We start from the raw sequence: 21,127 nt of genomic DNA on the forward strand, positions 1-21,127 counted from the left end.
TTCTTCTGTTTCACGTCCACAATTCAATAAACTTCAGTATTCGCACAGAGCTCACAACTTTCACACGAGCTCCCTAAAGCCCATTCTCTACATAATATGTCAACCAAGCACATTCAACACCTGTGATACAATAAATACTAATCAAATGCTATTCCTCACCTGACATTACGGTCCGGTCATTTCTATGCTCTACAGCTCTATAGTTGACAACAAGGAAGGATTCTTTCCCACCAGGATTCCAAAACAAGTTGATTTAAAAAAACTAATATTCACATACGGACTGACAAGTAAAAAAATATGTAAAATATCAACATAAAAGCAACAATAATTTAGAGTTAGTTGGCAGCAACTCGACACTTGAGATTTAATACAATTTGAATGGTAATCGAAAATCTTGTACCGGTAGACAAGTTGTTCTCGTCCTTGTCGAATTGTAACTTCCTATATCTGCTGTCCACGCGCCGTCTTCTTACGGGGGCGTTCTCCGGCTTTCATGACAACTCCGTAACTTGAAAACTTCGAGGTTTTTTTTGCGTAGATCTAGCTATCTATTGGTTGATTCTATGAACGCATTTCAAGCAAATCTACGTCATTTACACGATAAAAGACATTAGCAGAGTATTTTTTTCATACCACACAAACCGCCAAATGCCGGCTACTAGTGTGCAACTCGCTATTAAGGTAGGATGCAATTTCAGAAATATATTTATTTTCGTATTCATAATCATTTTACTCCATGTGTAACTCTGTGTTGTCTGTTCACACTGCTATGCTTTATCTTGGCCAGGCCGCAGTTGCAAATGAGAACTTGTTCTCAACTAGCCTACCTGGTTAAATAAAGGTGAAATAAAAATAAATAAAAAAATGTTTTATCCTTATTGTTTTTGCATATCATTGTTATTATTGTAACCTATTTATTAATCTAAACCAGTTATTTAAATATGCAAAACGTGTTTTATATAATTCTGTTGAGAAATTTGAGTTGGCTAAATGAAGTTCGATCTGTATTTTTAAGCGTGTTCTCTGTATTTGTTTTAAGAGAGGTTATAAGTAGGCCTTTTGTCAAATTAATATCCTTAGTCTATTGCTGTAATTTGTTGGGTACGGTAGGAACTATCTTTTCTTGGTAACTGCTGCAATACAGAGAGCCTTCCCTTTCACCACATTTTGTTACATTACAGCCTTATTCTAAAATGGATTCAATAACAACAACAAATCCTTATCAATCTACACACAATACCCCATAATGACAAAGTGAGAAAACAGGTTTTTAGAAATGTTTGCAATTGTATTACAAATAAAAACTGAAATACCTTATTTACAGAAGTATTCAGACCCTTTGCTATGAGACTCGGAATTGAGCTCAGGTGCATCCTGTTTCCAATGATCATCCTTGAGATGTTTCTACAACTTGATTGGAGTTCACCTTTGGTCAATTCAATTGATTGGACATGATTTGGAAAGCCACACACCTCTATATAATGTCCCACAGTTGACAAAGCATGTCAGAGCAAAAACCACAGATCTGGGAAAGGGTACCAAAAAATTCCTGCAGCATTGAAGATCCCCAAGAACACAGCAGCCTCCATCATTCTGAAGTGGAAGAAGTTTAAAACCACCAAGACTCTTCCTACAGTTGTCCGCCCGGCCAAATTGAGTAATCAGGGGAGAAGGGCCATGGTCAGGGAGATGGCCAAGAACTCGATTGTCACATTGACAGAGCTCCAGACTTCCTCTGTGGAGATGGGAGAACCTTCCAGAAGGACAACCATCTCTGCAGCACTCCACCAATCAGGCCTTTATGGTAGAGTGGCCAAACAGTTGCCCCTCCTCAGTAAAAGGCACATGACAGCCCTCTTGGAGTTTGCCAAAATGAAGAAGATAAAGCATAGGCTACTCACTGGTGATGGCCGATATGCTCGTGCCGATATATCAAGATAAGCTACTTCAAAAAACAAATTGTCTGCACAGTTATTTTCAGGTCTCCAGAGATGTTTGATCAGGTTTAAGTCTTGGCTCTGGCTGGGCCACTCAAGGACATTCAGATCCTGAGAGCTCTGGAGCAAGTTTTCATCAAGGGTCTCTCTGTACTTTGCTCCGTTCATCTTTCCCTCGATCCCGACTAGTCTCCCAGTCCCTGCAGCTGAAAAACATCCCCACAGCATGATGCTGCCACCACAATGCTTCACCGTTGGGGTGGTGCCAGGTTTCCTTCAGATGTGACTCTTGGCATTCAGGCCAAAGAGTTCAATCTTGGTGTCATCAGACCAGAGAATCTTGTTTATCATGGTCTAAGAGTCCTTTAGGCACCTTTTTGCAAACTCCAAGCTGGCTGTAAATAAGATATTTCTGTTTTTTTTTTTCATAAATTTTCAAAAATGTCTTAATCTGTTTTCATTTTGCCATTTTGGGGTAAAGATAAGGTACTTTGAAAAAAAAGTGCAGTTCGTTCAGAATCACTCAAAAGCTGTCCATACCCCTCTACAGAAATCACTAGACTGTTTCCAGCAGTCCATACACCTCTACAGAAATCACTAGACTGTTTCCAGCAGTCCATACACCTCTACAGAAATCACTAGACTGTTTCCAGCAGACCATACACCTCTACAGAAATCACTAGACTGTTTCCAGCAGTCCATACACCTCTACAGAAATCACTAGACTGTTTCCAGCAGACCATACACCTCTACAGAAATCACTACTGTTTCCAGCAGACCATACACCTCTACAGAAATAACTAGACTGTTTCCAGCAGACCATACACCTCTACAGAAATCACTACTGTTTCCAGCCGACCATACACCTCTACAGAAATCACTAGACTGTTTCCAGCAGACCATACACCTCTACAGAAATCACTACTGTTTCCAGCAGACCATACACCTCTACAGAAATCACTACTGTTTCCAGCAGACCATACACCTCTACAGAAATCACTACTGTTTCCAGCAGACCATACACCTCTACAGAAATCACTACTGTTTCCAGCCGACCATACACCTCTACAGAAATCACTAGACTGTTTCCAGCAGACCATACACCTCTACAGAAATCACTAGACTGTTTCCAGCAGACCATACACCTCTACAGAAATCACTAGACTGTTTCCAGCAGACCATACACCTCTACAGAAATCACTAGACTGTTTCCAGCAGACCATACACCTCTACAGAAATCACTACTGTTTCCAGCAGACCATACACCTCTACAGAAATCACTAGACTGTTTCCAGCAGACCATACACCTCTACAGAAATCACTAGACTGTTTCCAGCAGACCATACACCTCTACAGAAATCACTAGACTGTTTCCAGCAGACCATACACCTCTACAGAAATCACTAGACTGTTTCCAGCAGACCATACACCTCTACAGAAATCACTAGACTGTTTCCAGCAGACCATACACCTCTACAGAAATCACTAGACTGTTTCCAGCAGACCATACACCTCTACAGAAATCACTAGACTGTTTCCAGCAGACCATACACCTCTACAGAAATCACTAGACTGTTTCCAGCAGACCATACACCTCTACAGAAATCACTACTGTTTCCAGCAGACCATACACCTCTACAGAAATCACTACTGTTTCCAGCAGTCCATACACCTCTACAGAAATCACTAGACTGTTTCCAGCCGACCATACACCTCTACAGAAATCACTACTGTTTCCAGCAGACCATACACCTCTACAGAAATCACTAGACTGTTTCCAGCAGACCATACACCTCTACAGAAATCACTAGACTGTTTCCAGCAGACCATACACCTCTACAGAAATCACTAGACTGTTTCCAGCAGACCATACACCTCTACAGAAATCACTAGACTGTTTCCAGCAGACCATACACCTCTACAGAAATCACTACTGTTTCCAGCAGACCATACACCTCTACAGAAATCACTACTGTTTCCAGCAGTCCATACACCTCTACAGAAATCACTAGACTGTTTCCAGCCGACCATACACCTCTACAGAAATCACTACTGTTTCCAGCAGACCATACACCTCTACAGAAATCACTAGACTGTTTCCAGCAGACCATACACCTCTACAGAAATCACTAGACTGTTTCCAGCAGACCATACACCTCTACAGAAATCACTACTGTTTCCAGCAGACCATACACCTCTACAGAAATCACTAGACTGTTTCCAGCAGACCATACACCTCTACAGAAATCACTACTGTTTCCAGCAGACCATACACCTCTACAGAAATCACTACTGTTTCCAGCAGACCATACACCTCTACATAAATCACTACTGTTTCCAGCAGACCATACACCTCTACAGAAATCACTAGACTGTTTCCAGCAGACCATACACCTCTACAGAAATCACTAGACTGTTTCCAGCAGACCATACACCTCTACAGAAATCACTACTGTTTCCAGCAGACCATACACCTCTACAGAAATCACTAGACTGTTTCCAGCAGACCATACACCTCTACAGAAATCACTACTGTTTCCAGCAGACCATACACCTCTACAGAAATCACTACTGTTTCCAGCAGACCATACACCTCTACAGAAATCACTACTGTTTCCAGCAGACCATACACCTCTACAGAAATCACTACTGTTTCCAGCAGACCATACACCTCTACAGAAATCACTACTGTTTCCAGCAGACCATACACCTCTACAGAAATCACTACTGTTTCCAGCAGACCATACACCTCTACAGAAATCACTACTGTTTCCAGCAGACCATACACCTCTACAGAAATCACTAGACTGTTTCCAGCAGTCCATACACCTCTACAGAAATCACTACTGTTTCCAGCAGTCCATACACCTCTACAGAAATCACTACTGTTTCCAGCAGACCATACACCTCTACAGAAATCACTAGACTGTTTCCAGCAGACCATACACCTCTACAGAAATCACTAGACTGTTTCCAGCAGACCATACACCTCTACAGAAATCACTAGACTGTTTCCAGCAGACCATACACCTCTACAGAAATCACTAGACTGTTTCCAGCAGACCATACACCTCTACAGAAATCACTACTGTTTCCAGCAGACCATACACCTCTACATAAACCACGATACAGTAACAACATTACTCATAAAAACACTCCACAAGGTGAAATATAACAATAACATCCTAAATCAATTACATTAACAATGTGCATTTAGCTTAAACCACCCATGTCCATGTGGGTGAGTTGGTGATGATTAATGGGCTCCACTGCTGTTCCTGCTGAACTGAGCCAGTAGTCAACAGAGACTGATTCCAGATCAGTAGACACCGGAGTACACAGCCCTGAATTACACATATACTATATAACACAGGGGTTCCCTAACTATTTCACTCAGCCCCCCCCAATCGCCCCCTGCGAACAAGCCACGTGTATTTCTATGGTGACAAGTAATGTTCATGAGACAAACAGTTCACACCTCTCTTGTTGGTGGAGATAATATTGCAGGTTAAAAGTATATTTCCAGCAATTCTATACATTTTGCCATGTCTAATGTGTATTCATGTGATATCTGAGTGACAAAGAAATTACAACAATATCTATGGGCTAAAAAACAGTTGACATGGTCTAGTTTATCTGGACCTTTCTGACAAGTTATACATATCTCTCTAAGGTCTACAATGACTGACATGACAAGAGGAACTGATGATGCACTACTCTAAAAATTGCCCACCCCACAGTTTGAGAACCACTACTATAACACGCATACACACATATATATACACACACACACACACACACACACACACACACACACACACACACACACACACACACACACACACACACACACACACACACACACACACACACACATATATACACACACACATACACACACACACACACACACAAACACACATTCGGAACAGGAATACACAGCCGACAGCCCTGAACTCCACGTAACCTCAGACCAATCTCATTGGTGTACTGTTCAATTTCAGACTCAGACACAATTACATTACTTCACAGAGTTATCAGTGATCTTTTCTCTACCAGGAACAACACTGTTTGTGCTATATTTGGAATAATTGGCAGTTTAATCTTTTAAAAAGCATTCCATGTGTACTTTACAAGTGGCCTGTCCTGTCCAATCTCAGGTTCCTGTCCTGTCCAATCTCAGGTTCCTGTCCTGTCTTTTCTCAGGTTCCTGTCCTGTCTTTTCTCAGGTTCCTGTCCTGTCCTGTCCAATCTCAGGTTCCTGTCCTGTCCAATCTCAGGTTCCTGTCCTGTCCAACCTCAGGTTCGTGTCCTGTCCAACCTCAGGTTCGTGTCCTGTCCAACCTCAGGTTTGTGTCCTGTCCAACATCAGGTTTGTGTCCTGTCCAACCTCAGGTTCGTGTCCTGTCCAACCTCAGGTTCCTGTCCTGTCCAATCTCAGGTTCGTGTCCTGTCCAATCTCAGGTTCGTGTCCTGTCCAATCTCAGGTTCGTGTCCTGTCCAATCTCAGGTTTGTGTCCTGTCCAATCTCAGGTTCCTGTCCTGTCCAATCTCAGGTTTGTGTCCTGTCCAACCTCAGGTTCGTGTCCTGTCCAATCTCAGGTTTGTGTCCTGTCCAATCTCAGGTTCCTGTCCTGTCCAATCTCAGGTTTGTGTCCTGTCCAACCTCAGGTTCGTGTCCTGTCCAACCTCAGGTTTGTGTCCTGTCCAATCTCAGGTTCGTGTCCTGTCCAACCTCAGGTTCGTGTCCTGTCCAACCTCAGGTTCGTGTCCTGTCCAACCTCAGGTTCGTGTCCTGTCCAACCTCAGGTTCGTGTCCTGTCCAATCTCAGGTTCGTGTCCTGTCCAATCGCAGGTTCGTGTCCTGTCCAACCTCAGGTTCGTGTCCTGTCCAACCTCAGGTTTGTGTCCTGTCCAACCTCAGGTTCGTGTCCTCCTTGTCCTCATCCCGTCCCTTCTTCTTTCCCACCTCAGGAGTGTTACCAGGTAGGACACCATGGTACTCTAGAAAACTGTTTTCATTCCAGATAGTGAATTAAACCACCAAGTGGTTAAGTGGTTAAGTTCTGTATCTGCTGAAGGTATCGCACCCTCTCCTCCGGGCTTCAGAGGAAAAGAGAGATATTCTCCATCATTCACACCACACAGAAAGGATGTTATACTAGAAGACACATAGACGTGGTCCTGTTTGACTCAGTTGGTAGAACGTGGTGCTTGCAACGGCAAGATTGTGGGTTTGATTCCCGGGGCCACCCATACGTAAGTCTCTCTGGATAGTGTCCTCTAAATGGTATATATTAAGGATGTGAACACAGTAGTGTAAATGCGTAAGATCAAGTTACCTGCCTGTAATGATTTTGCATGAAACAATCTTCTTCTTATTGATGTCTCTGTGGTCATACAAGTAGTGAGTGATGAGTCGTGTGGGTAGACAGTTTTCAATTTCTTCAATTCGTATTCACTTCTCCATAGTTTAAGACATCCATGATATGTTGAATCTTGATACTTTGATTCATTTAGTTGCATTGGAAATAAGTTTAATAAGTACCCATGTCAGAAGTCACTTATCTGAGTCATCTAGCTGTCATTATGTCACTGCTATTTCTCTCAGAACAACAAAAGACTGCTGACCCTCTCAGAACAACAAAATACTCTCTCTTGCTCTCTCTCTCTCTTGCTCTCTCTCTCTCTCTCTCTCTCTCTCTCTCACACCCTCTTTCTCTCTTTCTCTCCCCTCTCTCTTTCTCCCTCTCCCTCTCTCTCTTTCTCTCTCTCTCTCTCTCTCTCTCTTTCCCTCTCTCTCTCTCTCTCTCTCTTGCCCTCTTGCCCTCTTTCTCTCTCTTTCTCCCTCTCTCTCTGAACAAGAGAATACATAATTCCACTTTGACATTATAGGGTATTGTTTGTCAGCCAGTGACAAATCTCAATTGAATCCATTTTAGATTCAGAACAAAATGTGGAAAAAGTAAAGGGATTTGCTACATTCATTGGTAAAGACATCAGACTAGTACTCTAGGACTTATATGTAGCAATACTCACAATGGAAGAGATGAGAGCATGAGATGGGATGGTACAGGTGTGGAATTTACATACCCTGCCGATACAGACTACTTTGATTTTCTTCAACGTGAAGAGTCACTCCTCCACTGCAGCACGACCCAGAGAGAGAGGATTATCAGGCATTAGGCACCAGAGGGCATTATCAGACATCAGAGTACATTACCAGGCATCAGAGGGCATTATCAGACAATGATTATCAGGAGATGACTACCTCATCTCTGTACAACAGCATATGTAAGTTCCCTCAGTCGAGCAGTAAATTTCAAGCACAGATTCAACCACAAAGACAAGGAAGGTGTTCCAATGCCTCACATGTCTCTCTGAAGGCACTATTCTCAGCACCTTCCTCGTCACGCCCTGACTTCCTCTCCCGGGCCCATGACTAGATCCAGCTGTGGAGAGGTAATAACAACATCTGTGAAGTGGGAACTGGCTCTCTGACCTTTGACCTCTTAGTGGTTTGTGAGGGCCACTAACTGCCACATTCCAGGGTCATGTTTAGTAGGTACGGAACATAGAAAAGGAGGGAGGAGATGATGTTGTTTTATACAACGGGTGGGTCTAACCCTGAATGCTGATTGGTTAAAACCGCATTCCAGACGGTGTCATAAGACTCCTGAACAGCTAACCAAATGGCTACCCGGACTATTTGCGTTGTCAGGCCCATGTGGCTCAGTTGGTAGAGCATGTCACTTACAACGCCAGGGTTGTGGGTTTGATTCCCATTGGGGACCAGTGTGAAAAAAGTCTGACTTGCTCTGGATAAGCACATATGCTAAATATTGTAGAGCTGACACCTTAACCATTATGCCAAACAGTGAATACAGGAGATTTGTCATACAGACTAGTATCACAAGATCATTCACTGCATTGTGCTGCTGATCTAGGTCATTCATTCTAAATTCTCAAAAGTAGTATGTAGGGTGCCATTTGGGATGCAAGTGGTGTCCTGGAACAGACTCAATATTCAGCACACAGAACTGTCAAGCTCTTTCAATGGGTCTTTATCCATCTTAAAGCTATCTACTGAATCAGACCAACAGTAGCTTTGACTTGATGCAATGAACTGGTTAGTAATGTCTGTTCCCAAGAAATTTGAGCACCTGGTTGTAGATGTGTCCATAAACCAGAAAACACATTTATTTGTTGCTGGGATAAACCGCCGTCCTGCTGCCACGGCGGATGCTATTGGTGGTACATCTGAGTGTTCAACACCTTTTTCTGTCCTCGGAGTTGGTCATTTTAGGCGATTTGAATCTGGATTGGCTATCCTTGGCCTCAGATCAAGAGTATAAGAGTATATGTATTGATTTTACTCTGACTCAATTGATCTCAAAACCCCCACGGCTAAATGTGAAAACCCCTGTTAACTCCTTAGTGATTGATTTAATTCTTACTAATAACCCCCATAAATATTTGCCTAGTGGAGTATTTGCATATGATCTCAGTGATCGCTGTCCCATTGAATGTATTAGAGATATGAAACAGCAAAATTCTAATCCTCGTTTAATTAAGAAGATACATTTTTTTCTCTCCTCAAGGGTTTTCACATGACATGTTCTACTCTGATTTATTTCTGTCTCCTGTATTCCTCCTGACCCTGAGTTGGCTCTAGAAAATGTATCCTCCATATTTATTTATCTGTCAGATAAATGCACATTTTAAACACTTCAGAGTGAAAGATACATCTAAACCCTTGGTTTTCTTCTGAGCTATCAGGCCTGGGCCAAAGTAAGCACAACTGACTCCGTACTGGACTGGCAATTTTTCAGACAATTGAGAAACATATGTACTATCTTGATTAAGAAAGCTAAATCAAGCTACTTTTTTAAAAGCTTATATCTCTGATTCTGCTGGTGATCCTTCTAGATGTTGGAAAACAGTGAAATGGACTACAGTGTTAAATCCTCTTGTTCCCTGCCTAAGCAAGTTCTGTCTGCCTCTGGCATCATAACTGAGAAGAAGGGGATAGACTATGCCCTTAACCATCATTCTATCTCGGTAGGCTTTTTATTTGAGAGAAACAGTCGTTTAATTGACCCTGTTCAGTCAACCTGCAACGTCTGCTTCCAACTCACACCCTCAAACACGTAGGTCCCCTGAACGCAGCTCACTTTCCAGGCCCACTTTCCAGCTCACTCTCAAACACCTACATCCCCTGAACGCAGCTCACTCTCCAGATCCCAATCACCGGAATTATGATCACCTGTTTACACACCTGTATGTCATTATCACACATTGGCACACAGCTTTCGGAGCACTGGGTTTCATGTGAATGATAGTTTTTGCCTGCCTCACTAACGATGCCTTTTGCCTATTCCATGCCTTTACTTTAGCCAATCGGATTTCCTGTTATCTATATATTGCCTGATCTCCCGGACTACGTTACTAGCCGTTTACCTGCCTGTACTGTTGCCCCTTTGGACCCCCTGTGTATGACCTTCTGCCTGCCCCTGGACCCAGCTACCTGCCTTCTCCTGTGTATGACCTTCTGCCTGCCCCTGCACCCAGCTACCTGCCTTCTCCTGTGTATGACCTTCTGCCTGCCCCTGGACCCAGCTACCTGCCTCCTCCTGTGTATGACCTTCTGCCTGCCCCTGCACCCAGCTACCTGCCTTCTCCTGTGTATGACCTTCTGCCTGCCCCTGGACCCAGCTACCTGCCTTCTCCTGTGTATGACCTTCTGCCTGCCCCTGCACCCAGCTACCTGCCTCCTCCTGTGTATGACCTTCTGCCTGCCCCTGGACCCAGCTACCTGCCTCCTCCTGTGTATGACCTTCTGCCTGCCCCTGGACCCAGCTACCTGCCTTCTCCTGTGTATGACCTTCTGCCTGCCCCTGGACCCAGCTACCTGCCTCCTCCTGTGTATGACCTTCTGCCTGCCCCTGGACCCAGCTACCTGCCTCCTCCTGTGTATGACCTTCTGCCTGCCCCTGGACCCAGCTACCTGCCTCCTCCTGTGTATGACCTTCTGCCTGCCCCTGGACCCAGCTACCTGCCTCCTCCTGTGTATGACCTTCTGCCTGCCCCTGGACTCAGCTACCTGCCCCCTCCTGTGTATGACCTTCTGCCTGCCCCTGGACCCAGCTACCTGCCCCCTCCTGTGTATGACCTTCTGCCTACCCCTGGACCCAGCTACCTGCCTCCTCCTGTGTATGACCTTCTGCCTGCCCCTGGACCCAGCTACCTTGCTCCTCCTGTGGTTCTTTGCAATCAACACCTGCTGTGCCCTGCGCTTGAAAACAGCTCTCTGTCTCCCCTCGTGTTCATTACACAACCGACTGCTCTTCTATCTAGCTGACTTGACAGTTAACACGTCAACCTCTATTGAATCTTTGTTTTAATTTCAGCAATGTACTATCTGTGATGTGCTAGATGCCTTGCTTTAAAAAAAAAATCCACTGTGCTTGATATGCTTGGTGCATTTTTGCTGCAGCTCTCTGCCCCCCCTCCCCCCTCCTAATTGCTGAATCATTAAACCATATTTTTAACCTGACGATTATATCTGGTACTATCCCCAAGGTTTGGAAGGCGGTCCATGTACTCCCCCTTCACAAAGGTGGTGACCCTTGTGACCTAAATTATTACTGCCCTATTTCTAACTGTTCTTGCCTAGCCAAAATATTAGAATCCTTCATTCATTCTCAGCTAAGATCTTTCTTATCTTAGAATACATTTCAAAATGTACGTCAGTTGGGTGTTAGACCAGGTCATACCACTCTCTGCTGCATCCCTAATTATAAACGATGTGGTTGTGTATGGGGGGGGAGGCATTGTTGTGATGCCCTCTTCATTGACCTGGTCAAAGGCTTTCGATACTGTTGTTCACTCACTGCTAATCCAGAGGCTTTCCTCAATTGGCCTTGACCAGGCTGCATGTAACAGGTTTAAAAATTACTTGGCGGATAGAACTCAATGTGTATTTACTGATGGTGTTAAATCAGGTTTCCTGGATATTACGAAAGGTGTCCCGCAGGGGTCGATTTTGGGTCCTGTACATTTGACTGTTTACATTAACAATATCGACTTGTCTGTAAAAAATTATAATAATTGAAACCTGCACTTGTATGGCTATGATACTGTTGTGTATGCTATTGCCCGCACGGTTGACCAGGCTTTAACTGAACTACAGTCTTCATTTTATTACTTATTACACAAACTTCACTGACCTGAAATTAGTATTGAATAAGTAGGTAAAACTAAGTATATGTTCTCTAGAGCTCACAAAAATAACGGATTATAAGCATAAGTACTTTGGATGGTGTCCACATTGATCGTGTGTCTGCTTACAAGTATCTGGATGGATGACGTGCTGTCTTTAAAAATATATATATATTGTTGTGTTAAGAAGCTGAGAATAAAATTGGGCTTCTTCTATAGAATTTGGTCCTGCCCATCGATTTAAATAGCAGAAAGCAGTTCATTCAGTCGACGTTGATATCGGTCTTAGACTATGTCGACGTCATCTATATGAATGCAGCTGCTACTTCATTAAAGCTTATAGATGCAGTGTATCATAACGCACCGTGCTTTATTACAGGCAACAAACTCATCACTGCGTTCTCTACAAGACAGTAGGTAGGTCCTCTGTGATGTCATCACTGCATTCTCTACCAGACGGTTGGTTGGTCCTCTGTGATGTCATCACTGCGTTCTCTACCAGACAGTTGGTTGGTCCTCTGTGATGTCATCACTGCATTCTCTGAGTTAGGTAAGTCATCTTTTAGTTTTCTTGCACCTTCTTTGTGGAACAATCTTCAACATATTCTGAAATGCCTCTAGGGCAGATCAGAATGCTGATTGAGGACCTTATTACAGATCAATATGTTTGTTGTTTATGACTGTGTTTTCCTTTCTGCTTGCATTCTGTATTTATATTGAGGTGTGTCATTTATGTCATTCAGGGCTCATCTATAAAAGAGATCTTGTTCTCAGTATGACTCCCTGATAAAATAAAGGTTAAATAAAATAAATACCTATTTTTGTACTTGACGCCAACTGTCCTCGCCACTCTGCCTCCCTCTACACTCAGCTTCTTCTCAACAGTCATCACTGCACCTGCAACCACATCTAATTTATCCTCACTCTCGTCACTCTGCCTCCCTCTACACTCAGCTTCTTCTCAACAGTCATCACTGTACCTGCAACCACATCTAATTTATCCTCACTCTCGCCACTCTGCCTCCCTCTACACTCAGCTTCTTCTCAACAGTCATCACTGCACCTGCAACCACATCTAATTTATCCTCACTCTCGCCACTCTGCCTCCCTCTACACTCAGCTTCTTCTCAACAGTCATCACTGCACCTGCAACCACATCTAATTTATCCTCACTCTCGCCACTCTGCCTCCCTCTACACTCAGCTTCTTCTCAACAGTCATCACTGTACCTGCAACCACATCTAATTTATCCTCACTCTCGTCACTCTAAATTTTCTCAAGTTCTTCCAAAAGTTCTGTGAAATGCACATAATTTTGTAAATACTTTAACTAGTAGTTTATCTCCACAAAAAAAGGAGAACCGTGGAAATGGTTATGAGGGAATATGCATATATATATATATATATATATATATATATATATATATATATATATATATATATATATATATATATATATATATATACACAGTGCATTGCGAAAGTATTCGGCCCCCTTGAACTTTGCGACCTTTTGCCACATTTCAGGCTTCAAACATAAAGATATAAAACTGTATTTTTTTGTGAAGAATCAACAACAAGTGGGACACAATCATGAAGTGGAACGACATCTATTGGATATTTCAAACGTTTTTAACAAATCAAAAACTGAAAAATTGGGCGTGCAAAATTATTCAGCCCCTTTACTTTCAGTGCAGCAAACTCTCTCCAGAAGTTCAGTGAGGATCTCTGAATGATCCAATGTTGACCTAAATGACTAATGATGATAAATACAATCCACCTGTGTGTAATCAAGTCTCCGTATAAATGCGTATATCGCTTGCACAGTGCTCCTTGGGATGTTTAAAGCTTGGGAAATCTTTTGTATCCAAATCCGGCTTTAAACTTCTTCACAACAGTATCTCGGACCTGCCTGGTGTGTTCCTTGTTCTTCATGATGCTCTCTGCGCTTTTAACGGACCTCTGAGACTATCACAGTGCAGGTGCATTTATACGGAGACTTGATTACACACAGGTGGATTGTATTTATCATCATTAGTCATTTAGGTCAACATTGGATCATTCAGAGATCCTCACTGAACTTCTGGAGAGAGTTTGCTGCACTGAAAGTAAAGGGGCTGAATAATTTTGCACGCCCAATTTTTCAGTTTTTGATTTGTTAAAAACGTTTGAAATATCCAATAGATGTCGTTCCACTTCATGATTGTGTCCCACTTGTTGTTGATTCTTCACAAAAAAATACAGTTTTATATCTTTATGTTTGAAGCCTGAAATGTGGCAAAAGGTTGCAAAGTTCAAGGGGGCCGAATACTTTCGCAAGGCACTGTATATGCATATTCCCTCATAACCATTTCCACGGTTCTCCTTTTTTTGTGGAGATAAACTACTAGTTAAAGTATTTACAAAATTATGTGCACTCACCTCCACACACAATTTATCACCTTCAGCAGTTTGATCCAATATGGCCCTTAGATATGCAACATTCCCAGAACAACCAAATGGGAACCACTGGGGAATGTTATGTAAAAGGTGTAATTCCCCCCCCCCCCCCCAACAACAACATTTTCTGAGGTTATTTGAACGTTCTTAGAACAATGTTTTTCTACCTCACCGAAAATAGCAACGCTCCCTAAAGGTTCACCTTTGTTTCTTAGAACAATAACTTTCCCACAACGTTCCCAGAATGTTCTGTGAAATATATTTATTTTCAGGAACCTTTAGGAAACGTTACAGGAACGTTCTGTGCTAGCTGGGTCTGCAGTTTAGTAGAGGAGGAGGAAAGGAGGACTTGTCTGCTACCCTCTGGAGAAGGAAGTAACGGTACACACACACACACACACACACAGTGTCTATTTGTACAGTTCCACCACTATAACATTCCTGAATTTTTTTTCTTTCTTTTTTTCTGAGAGACTGCTGTTGAATTTTAAAGTTCTGATGTTAACCATAGTTAACTTCACAACCTAGAGTTTCTTTCTGAAGAGTGGATGAACCGTGATGACCTGTCATTCACACACTGTGAGTGTTAAAGTGGTGTGTTTTCATAGAGGTCCCTTTGTCACTGTGTCTATAGGGATCAATCCCAGTGAGACAGACTCTCCTGCACGGGACCTCAGAGTGATTCAAATAAACAGCAGAGATGAGCTTCCATTCATGTATTGGGATATGCTGCATCATACTGTATGTATACAGTGCTTGACTTGGACTAAAATACGTGTTGGTACTCATTTTGAGTGCCAGTACTGTTTATATTTACGTGCAGCGACTCCACAATACTTAACGCTAATAGTCAATGAGGTGCAGGGAACTCAAGGAGTAGAAGAATTTCAGACTTGAGTTGCCCTAATGAAAAATGTATCAACCCCTACAAAAAATTGCCATTACTTAATAATCCACATGATAATTCAAATGTCCTGTTGTTGCTGTATTATTTTCCTGCTGTAGCAAACTGGCTCAAATTAAGATCCTACATCTGTAAGTCCTCTTCGTCCCGGGGGGACATAAGACAACAACAATCTTGGCAGCATAGGATGGAATATTTACGATAGATTGATATGAGAAATAAAGATGTAGAGAAGAAGGAATCTCCTCCAGTCATCCTGAATAGACTTTAGTCACTGTAATAATCTGCTAGGAATAACCTTGATGCCTGCGCATCATTTTTCAAAAAAAAAAAAAAAACTGTTGATGAATACGATCATCCAAACAACAGAAATACATTTTGGTCTCAAATCTTCCCCGGCCATTCTTTCATATGAGTTGAATGAATTGGGCAGACTCTGTTCCAGACACAGTGTTCTGTTCTGTCACTGAAAGCTATCGTGTACCCAGATAATATCTGCGTCCCAACTTGTACCTTATTTCCTACGTAGTGCACTACTTTTGACCACAGGGTCCAGGGTCCTGGTAAAAAAAATATCGCTCTACATAGGAAATAGGGTTTCATTTGGGACGCAGGTAATGTGAGCCCTTTTACAGAGCGTCGTTATATTTGGGTCTTTGTGTCTCTCAGGCCCTCAAGATGATTCTGGTTCTCATTGTGTTGTGTCCTTGTGTGTCGTTGTCAAATAATTACCCCCCCCCCCCCCCCTTCTTTGGGAAGCTCTTCTTTATGTCTCACTCACTCTCTCTCTCACTCTCTCTCTCACTCTCTCTCTCACTCTCTCTCTCAGTTCAATTCAATAAAATGTCATATACGTATATACAGTGTAACAATGTGAAAATAGTTAAAGTGCAAATGTAAAAATAAATACTAATATGGGTTGTATTTACTATGGTGTTTTTTCTTCACTGGTTGCCCTTCTCTTGCTGCTGTAATGGCACACTGTTGGTGTTTCACCCAATAGATATGGGATTTAATCAAATTTGGATTTGTTTTAGAAATCTATTTTTTGTGTTTAATTTTTTTGAAGGGGGTGATCAGCTTTAATACTGCAGATAGATAGGGGCTTCCGTCAACACAATTGTCTGAATCATTTCCAATACCCCACTTTTTTTGTTGTAAATACTGTATATACGGCGCATTCGGAAAGTTCAGAGCCCTTGACTGTTTCCACATTTTGTTATGTTACAGCCTTATTCTAAAATGAATTAAATCGTTTTTTTTTTCTTCCCCTTCATCAATCTATACACAATACCCATTTAGGTGCCTTTTGGCAAACTCCAAGCGGGCTGTCATATGCCGTTTATTGAGGAGTGTCTTCCGTCTGGCCACTCAATCATAAAGGCCTGATTGGTGGAGTGATTGGTGGAGTGGTTGGTGGAATGATTGGTGGAGTGATTGGTGGAGTGATTGGTGGAGTGATTGGTGGAGTGATATAGGTGGAGTGATTGGTGGAGTGATTGGTGGAGTGATTGGTGGAGTGATTGGTGGAGTGATATAGGTGGAGTGATTGGTGGAGTGATATAGGTGGAGTGATTGGTGGAGTGATTGGTGGAGTGATATAGGTGGAGTGATTGGTGGAGTGATATAGGTGGAGTGATTGGTGGAGTGATTGGTGGAGTGATTGGTGGAGTGATGTAGGTGGAGTGATTGGTGGAGTGATTTTATATATTTTTCTTTATTATTTCCCTATAACCCTACTATAACTCCCGTAATTGGAGTAAACTAATGGACAACAACACTGAGGCTTCTACTTCCAGCTAATACTAAATACATTTTACGGACACGGTATATTATACCATAGTTATATTTAGTTTGTTTTTAGTCAGCTCCACTCAAACCCTCCCATCTAGTGCATTGGGAAAGTATTCAGACCCCTTGACTTTTTTTTCACATTTTGTTACATTGCAGCCTTATTCTAAAATCGATTAAATAGTTTTTTCCCCCTCATCAATCTACACACAATACCCCATAATGACATCACAATACCCCATAATGACATCACAATACACCATAATGACAAAAAACTACTGCAACTGAATTACCACATTAACATACATAAGTATTCAGACCCTTTACTCAGTACTTTGTTGAAGAACCTTTGGCAGCGATTACAGTCTCGAGTCTTCTTGGGTTTGAAGCTTGGCACACCTGTATTTGGGGAGTTTCTCCCATTCTTCTCTGTAGATCCTCTCATGCTCTGTCAGGTAGGACGGGGAGCTTTGCTGCACAGCTATTTTCAGGTATTTTCAGAGATGTTCAATCGGGTTCAAGTCCGGGCTCTGGCTGGGCCACTCAAGGACATTCAGAGACTTGTCCCAAAGCCACTCCTGCGTTGTCTTGGCTGTGTGCTTTGGGATGTTGTCCTTTTGGAAGGTGAACCTTCACCCCAGTCTGAGGTCCTGAGCGCTCTGGGGCAGGTTTTCATCAAGGATCTCTCTGTATTATGCTCCGTTCAGCTTTCTCTTGATCCTGACTAGTCTCCCAGTCCCTGCCACTGAAAAACATCCTCACACCCTCCTTCCATCTGGCCACTCTACCATAAAAGTCTGATTGGTGGAGAGCTGCAGAGATGGTTGTCCTTCTGGAAGGTTCTCCCATCTCCACAGAGGAACTCCGGAGCTCTGTCAGAGTGACCATCGGGTTTTTGGTCACTTCCCTGACCAAGGCCCTTCTCCCCGATTGCTCAGTTTGCCGGGCGGCCAGCTCTAGGAAGAGTCTTGGTGATTCCAAACTTCTTCCATGTAAGAATGATGCAGGCCACTCTGTTCTTTGGGACCTTCAATGCTGCCAAAATGTTTTAGTACCCTTCCCCAGATCTGTGCCTCGACATTATCCTGTCTCGGAGCTCTACGGACAATTCCTTTGACCTTATGACTTGGTTTTTGCTCTGACATGCACTTTCAACTGTGGAACCATATATATACAGGTGTGTGCCTTTCCAAATCATGTCCAATCAATTGAATTTACCACAGGTGGTCTCCATTGAAGTTGGTGAAACATCTCAAGGATGAGCAATGGAAACAGGATGCACCTGAGCTCAATTTCGAGTCTCATAGTGAAAGGTCTGAATACTTATGTAAATAAGGCATTTCTGTTTTTTATTTGTAAGAAATTTTCAAAATGTTCTAAAAATGTGCTTTCTCTTTGTCATTATGGGCTATTGTGTGTAGACTGTGGAGACTTTTTATTTATTTAATCCATTTTAAAATAAGTAGCAAATTGTGGAATAAGTAAATTGGTCTGAATACTATTATTGCTAAGAGTATTACATCTATTGATCGATTGACTATGACTTTTTAAATCACCCAGCAATGCTATTTGCAGAGTTAGCTCCAGGTAAATTTTGCAATTCTTCAGCCATTTCTGAATCTCTGACCAAATACAAGCTACAGTACACACGGACAGTACCAAAACAAATGATGTAATGATTCTGTCCCTTTGCAGCAAGATCTGCAGAGCTGGGATGCAGAGATCGCTATTGTTATTTTACTGCTGCTCTTTAATTATTTGTTACTTTATTTAATATTTTTCTTTAGGTATTTTTCTTAAAACTGCATTGCTGGTTAAGGGCTTGTAAGTAAGCATTTCACTGTAAGGTAAACACAACACCTGTTGTATTTGGTGCATTTCACTGTAAGGTAAACACAACACCTGTTGTATTTGGTGCATGTGACAAATACAATTTGATTTGATTTGAAAGCAAAGGGCAACTACTTTGAAGAATCTCAAATATAAAATACATTTTGCGTTATTTCATAGTGTTGATGTCTTCACTATTATTCTACAATGTAGAAAATAGTAAAAATAAAGAAAAACCCTTGAATGTGTCACGCCCTGATCTGTTTCATCTGTCCTTGTGCTTGTCTCCACCCCCCTCCAGGTGTCATCCATCTTCCCCATTATCCTGTGTACTTATACCTGTGTTTTCTGTTTGTCTGTTGTCAGTTCGCCTTGTTTGTCAAGCTTACCAGCGTTTGTCCTGTCAGCACCTGTCTATTCCCAGCCTCTCTATTTCTCGTTCTCCTGGTTTTTGATCCTTGCCTGTCCTGACCCTGTACTGACCCGCCTGCCTGACCACTCTGCCTGTACTGACCCTGTACTGACCCTGTCCTGACCCGCCTGACCACCTTTACTCCTACTCTGGATAATCAACCCCTGCCGGCCTTGACCTGTCGTTTGTCTGTACTGACCCTGTACTGACCCTGTCCTGACCCGCCTGACCACCTTTACTCCTACTCTGGATAATCAACCCCTGCCGGCCTTGACCTGTCGTTTGCCTGTCCTGACCCTGTACTGACCCGCCTGCCTGACCACTCTGCCTGTACTGACCCTGTACTGACCCTGTCCTTGTCATCGTCCCTAAACCAGAAGGGAGTGATGACCCTGTTGCCGCCCGCCTGACCACTCTGCCTGTCCCTGACCCTGAGCCTGCCTGCCGTCCTGTACCTTTGCTCCTACTCTGGATAATCGACCCCTGTCGGCCTTGACCTGTCGTTTGCCTGCCCCTGTTGTTACAATAAACTTTGTTACCTCACACGGTCTGCACTTGGGTCTTACCTTGATACCTGATAGAATGAGTAGGTGTGTCCAAACTTTTAACTGGCACTGTATATATCTTTATTTTTCTTCAGGATTTTGAAAATTGTCCAGCAACCCCACATGGCCCCTGGTTTGGGAACCGTTGAACTAAGTACAGGCAAAGTCCTAAAGGAAAACCTGGCCCACTCTGCTTTCCAACAGACAAATTCACCTAACAGAAAAACAAAAACCTAAAACACAAGGCCAAATATACACTGAAGTTGCTTACCAAGAAGACATTGAATGCGCCTGAGTGGCCTAATTATTGTTTTGATTTAAATCATCTTCAAAATATATGTCAAGACCTAAAAGTGGCTGTTTAGCAATGATTAACAACATGACCGAGAATAAATAAAAATAATTTAAAAAAATAAGAAATTGCAAATGTTTTACAATCCAGGTGTGCCAAGCTCTTAGAAACCTACCCAGAAAGACTTACAACTGTAATCACTGGCAAAGGTGAATCTAACATGTATTGTAATGACTAAAGGGTGTGAATACTTATGTAAATGAGATATTTCTGCGTTTCATTTTCAATAAATGTGCAAAAATGTCTAATGTCTATGTTTTCACTTTATCGTTAGTTCAGGGGCGGCAGGTAGCCTAGTGGTTAGAGTGTAGAGGCGGCAGGTAGCCTAGTGGTTAGAGCGTTGGACTAGTAACCGGAAGGTTGCAAGATTGAATCCCTGAGCTGACAAGGTACAAATCTGTCGTTCTGCTCCTGAACAGGCAGTTAACCAACTGTTCCTAGGCCGTCATTGAAAATAAGAATTTGTTCTTAACTGACTTGCCTAGTTAAATAAAGGTAAAATAAAAAACATGATGTAGTATTGTGTGTAGATGGGTGTGATTTAAAAAAAAAGGGGTTTATCCATTTTGAATAGAGCTTGTAATACAACAAAATGTAGAGTAATTCAAAAGGTATGAATAATATCTGAAATGGTATGATTAATTGTGCCATTACTCATTATGCAACTTGTTCCCTGGCCTGAAAATTGTAATTGCCC

General features: G+C 42.4%; 1 protein-coding gene across 1 annotated transcript in view; it reads right to left on the bottom strand.

Moving 5' to 3' along the window:
* The window catches only part of LOC139387490 (unconventional myosin-IXb-like), an 81,423-nt gene extending 80,941 nt beyond the window's left edge, over positions 1-482 (bottom strand). The window contains exon 1 of the mRNA XM_071133735.1: positions 160-482. The gene's annotated coding sequence lies outside the window, so the exon portion shown is untranslated. The remainder of the gene's footprint in view (positions 1-159) is intronic.
* Between the last annotated feature and the right edge of the window lie 20,645 nt (positions 483-21,127).

This window comes from Oncorhynchus clarkii, chromosome 28 (genome assembly GCF_045791955.1).
Source record: "Oncorhynchus clarkii lewisi isolate Uvic-CL-2024 chromosome 28, UVic_Ocla_1.0, whole genome shotgun sequence".
NCBI lineage: Eukaryota > Metazoa > Chordata > Actinopteri > Salmoniformes > Salmonidae > Oncorhynchus > Oncorhynchus clarkii.